This window comes from Helianthus annuus, chromosome 6, assembly GCF_002127325.2.
Source record: "Helianthus annuus cultivar XRQ/B chromosome 6, HanXRQr2.0-SUNRISE, whole genome shotgun sequence".
In the NCBI taxonomy this organism is placed as follows: Eukaryota; Viridiplantae; Streptophyta; class Magnoliopsida; order Asterales; family Asteraceae; genus Helianthus; species Helianthus annuus.
Window position 1 is genome coordinate 95,706,169 of NC_035438.2, and position 5,339 is coordinate 95,711,507.

Below are 5,339 nucleotides of genomic sequence, written 5' to 3' on the forward strand. Positions count from 1 at the left end.
TGCATCTGCTTCATCTTTCTAGAATCCGACAATTAACTTTCCACTCTGGTTTGTCTAAAATAAAGCAGAAATAAAATCTTTTTGGATTTTAATGTGATCTACACTAAGAAATTGTAATAACAGAAAACTTAAATTGCAGAAAGTAAACTATTTACAAGTTTATTTTTGGCGAGCGTGTCAGGGAATCATATCAGCTTTTCAGACAGATTACAAGTACCGTTAAGCTACATTACATACACAGACTTAAACAATTCACCTCGATTGTCGATATACTGATCCATCTTAAATTCTCACACAAACTTCAATCTATTCAGGATACCGTTTAAGTGTTTTAAGAACATAGATCGATTCATGTGTCCCACCTCTTGAATATACTCTCGTATCCAGAATCCCAATATTCAGTCTTACAGGCAAGAATACTACAATGATGTCTGTACATAAATTAGGGGTTAAATGCGAGAACTGAGGGATCTCAGGTCAGAACTTTCGTTCAGCAGAGAGATATCAGTTTCGACTTTGCAGTATGTCCCCTTTAGAGGATCTTTTCAGCTACAACAGATGATTATCAATTTTATTGTCTAATCAGATGAGGGCTTTATGCTATATTTCAAGCATTTTGGATAAAGTATTAGCCAAGGACTAGGTCAGAACTACCGTTCAACAGAAGTCCCGGAATAATACCCCAGACATCATAGAGTATAAACACCTAGTATATCAGAATACGAGACCTATCAAACGAGATTTCAGGGGTTACCTATATATCCAAGTAGTGTTCCCCACAAATTTCACCAGTTTGAAATTTTAGGTTTGTATCCCGAATAAATTTACTAAATGTGCGAAAACCTATCGACACATCGTTAGTTAGACTGTTTAACTCATTTTATCTTTCCAAATCTTTAGCATACTGTAATTGTCTAGCCGATGTACTATCATTTTCCCTATATACACAAGCTCTTTTTCAATTTTATCATGTTTTTGGATTTTTGCATTTTTTACTGTTTTTGTATTTTTCTGAAAATAAACTATGTACAACTATCTATCTCCCCCTAAATACCAAAACACGTAAAAAACCGACAAACCATCGCAGATTGTTTCTCATCTTCATCCGCAACAGTACTCTCATCAACGCTCACAACCCCATCCGACACCGAAAGCAATTTCATACCATTAAGTTTTAACAAATATTGAAACCGAATTTTATCAAAAGCTTTGGTATGCAAATCAGCTTTTTGTTCGTCAGTATGGATTTTCTCAATTCGTATCAACTTTTTCTCGAAGCAATCGCGAATAAAGTGATGACGAATTTCGATATGTTTAGTTTTAGCGTGATGTACTGGATTTTTAGTTATATTAATTGCGGCCTCATTATCAACAAACAGAGGTGTGTTAAGAAACTGCAAACCGTAGTCGCGCATCTGTTGCTGTATCCACAGGATCTGAGAGCAGCAACTGCTAGCAGAAACGTACTCCGCTTCACATGTAGATAGCGCCACAGATGTTTGTTTCTTACACTGCCAGGTAACCAATCTAGGACCAAAGAACTGGCATCCCGCAGTTGTTGATTTCGCGTTGACTTTGCAGCATCCGAAATCCGAATCGGAATACCCTTCGAGCGTAAAATCGCCTTTTCTAGGATACCATAACCCCAATGACGGAGTACCTTTCAGGTAACGTAATATCCTTTTGACAATAATCATGTGCGATGCTCTCGGGGTAGACTGAAATCTTGCTGCGAGGCACGTTGGGTACATGATGTCAGGACGTGAAGCAGTCAGATACATCAAAGAACCTATCATGGAACGGTAAAACGTTTCATCATCCCTGTCTCCGGTGAGATCTGGGTGAATCCAATGATTAGTCGCAAGTGGGGTAGCAGCTGGAGTAGAACTTGACATTCCAAATTTCTCTTGAATATCATGCACGTACTTCGTTTGATGAATGAAAATTCCCTCAGGAAGTTGTTCAACTTGTAGACCCAGAAAGAATTTCATCTCCCCCATTGATGACATTTCGAATTTCTGCTTCATTAACTGTTCGAAATCTTTGCACAATTTCTCATTTGTTGACCCAAAAATTATATCGTCCACATAAATTTGTACTATCAGAAGATGACCATGAACGACTTTAGTGAAGAGAGTGGCATCCACTTTTCCACGTATGAACTGGTTAGCGAGTAGGTGTTGAGACAAAGTCTCGTACCAGGCTCTCGGCGCCTGATGTAGACCATACAATGCTTTGTCCAGTAGATAAACTTTGTTCTTGTGGATTGGGTCAGTAAAGCCCGGCGGCTGACCAACATAAACCTCCTCTTTGACCTTCCCATAAAGAAACGCTGACTTTACATCCAACTGATATACTTTGAAATTCTTCCAAGACGCAAACGCTAGGAAAATTCTGATAGCCTCTAGTCGAGCTACAGAGCATAGACTTCTGTAAAATCAATCCCCTCCTGTTGACTAAAGCCCTGAACAACGAGTCGAGCTTTGTTCCTTACAACCACTCCTCTGTCGTCCCTCTTACATTTGAAAACCCATTTTGTATTGATTTTCCTTTGACCATCCGGCAAATCAACTAACTTCCACACTCCCAACTTTTCAAACTGACTTAACTCTTCTTGCATTGCTATGACCCAAGAGTCTTCAGTAAGCGCCTCTTTGTAAGTTCTCGGTTCGACCTGCGAGATAAAACAACTTAATGAAAATTCAGTTTGTAAAGGTGCTACTGTAGAATAAAAACATGTTAAGCCCTGGTCAATTTGACGTCTCGTGCGAACGCCCGATTGCAATTCTCCTATGATTAACTCCTCTGGATGATAAGAAAGAGTTCGCGGCATCACTTCGCTTGGAACTTCTACATTTCCCTCCAGATTAGTAACGTTCTGCTCTGCATCTTGTTCACCAACTTGGTTTGTTTGACTTGACAACTGGATCTGCTCCCCCTCAAGATCTGAATCACCATGGTCAAAAACTGGCATGTTATCAGCTTCTTGATCATCATTCAACTCCGACTGATTACCAGGAGCAACTTCATCATCATGTTCACCAGCATTACTAGGACCTGCTTCATCATCATTTGAAGTCTCCCGAGGTCTTCTAGAATACTCCGCTGGGAACCTGAGCTGCGACTCATACTCTCGCAAAATATCCAGCTCATCAAAGAAATCTTCTTCTTCCTCTGATTCTTCTCTCATGTCAAACGAATCCCAAAGTTTGTCATAATGATAACGCCATCAAAGAAATCTGCTTCTCGCTTGGAATGAAGACACGTCGCAAAGGACTTGAATAACCCACAAAGACTCCCTCAACGCTCTTCGGACCAAACTTTCCTTTAGGCTCTATCACCGTACAGGGTGACCCAAACGGTTCCAGATACTTCAAATTCGGCTTGCGTTTATTGACTAGCTCAAAACACGTCTTGTTGAACTTCTTTACAGTAAGAACTCTGTTGAGAGTATAGCATGCAGCAGAAACAACTTCAGCCCAGAAATTTATTGGTAACTTAGAGTCTGCAAGCATCGTTCTGGCTGTCTCGATTAGCGTCCGGTTTTTGCGTTCTGCAACTCCATTCTGCTGCGGAGTGTACGGAGCACTAAACTCATGCAGTATACCTCTTTTATCACAAAATTCTTCCATCTTACTGTTTTTGAACTCAGTACCATTATCACTGCGAATTCTACAGATCGGCCTCTGGTACAAATTCTCAATTCTTTTAAACAACGCTACCAGGCTGTCAAACGTTTCGTCTTTGGATTTCAAAAACATAACCCAAGAAAATCTGGAATAATCATCAGTCACGACCAAGCAGTAGGAATCTCCTGTTATACTCTTGACATTTACTGGACCAAACAAATCCATGTGAAGTCGTTCCAATGGTCTTGAAACTGAATTGACTTGCTTTGTAGGGTGTGACTTTTTCTTCTGTTTGCCTTTGACACAACTTATGCACTCCCCTTCCAGATGAAAACCTTTAACATGCACTCCTGTGACCAAGTCGTTATGCACTAAGTGATTCATTTTCCTTAGGTGAATATGCCCCATCTTTCGATGCCATAACCTTGATTCTTTCTTCGTTGCCCTGGACACAAAACAATGAGCCTGACCCGTGGTTGTAGTAGCGTCGCTCATGTCCAACACGTACAGATCGTTAACTCTTGGTGCCCTCATGATGATCCACTCTTCAGGTATCACAAATCCCGGTTTCAAGATCAAACATTCTTTGTCGGTGAAATGAGTAGTATACATCCTGTCACAGATCTGGGAGATACTCAGCAGCTTGTTCTCCAGCTCAGCGATATAGTTAACTCTCTCAAACGTTATGACGCCATTCGATAACGTTCCTTCACCTATGATCCTTCCTTCTTGGTTACCCGCAAAACCCACATAACCACCGTTAATATTATTCACATCATACAGCAGCGCGGTCTTCCCTGTCATATGTCTCGATGCTCCGCTATCCATGATCCACCTGGATACAAGTTTTGGAAGATCCTGCACATAACAAATCATCATTTAAACAACTTTAAGAAAGATGCCGATTCATGCTTCGCGATCCAGGAAGCTCCGGCAATTCAAACTGTTTAGTCAAACATTGAGTCCACCCAGGCCTCATCAGCCTTAGGTGCAACCTTGACTCTTGCAATTTGAATTTTGAAATTTTCAGCCTTGAGAGGTGGAAAATTTGCATCATAATCAACCGTAATTGACTCTTCAGCCTTTTTCACCTCAGAAGTTGAAACTTTCTTCTCAACTTTTGATTCAATTTTAGGTTTCCACGCCTGTTGAGTTACTGCAACCCTTTTGTAAAATTTACCATTTTGAGTTACCAACTTCTTTACGGGTTCAGTTTTTACTTTTACGCTGTCGATTTTAACATTTTTCTTCTCAACGACTTTCTTCTCAACACACATCGGTGCTTTACCCTTCACATCAACCTTCTTTTGTTGAGCTTTCACAGCTTCAGTCTTAGGCTTCACATATGTACACTTTCGTGCAATGTGACCAACCTTATCACACCTAAAACAAGTACGAGTATCAGCTACTCGACTCGAGCCTTCAGACTGAGCCTGCGAAGCTCTCTTCTCAAAAAATTCTTTGTTTGATTTAGAAAAAATTTCTTTTTCTTCATCAGCAAGTGAACTTGAACTGTTCACAAACTTTTTCTTTTCGACAAACCTCTTGTTTGAAACATTCTTTTTCTAATACGGTTTACCCCCCTGATAACCACCCGACCAGTTGTTTCTGTTGTTATTGTAAAAACACGGTGGATAACCAGTTTTCTTGTTGTAAACCCTGTCTTTCTTTCGACTCAAATTGTTCACTGCTGACAACTCGACTTCAACA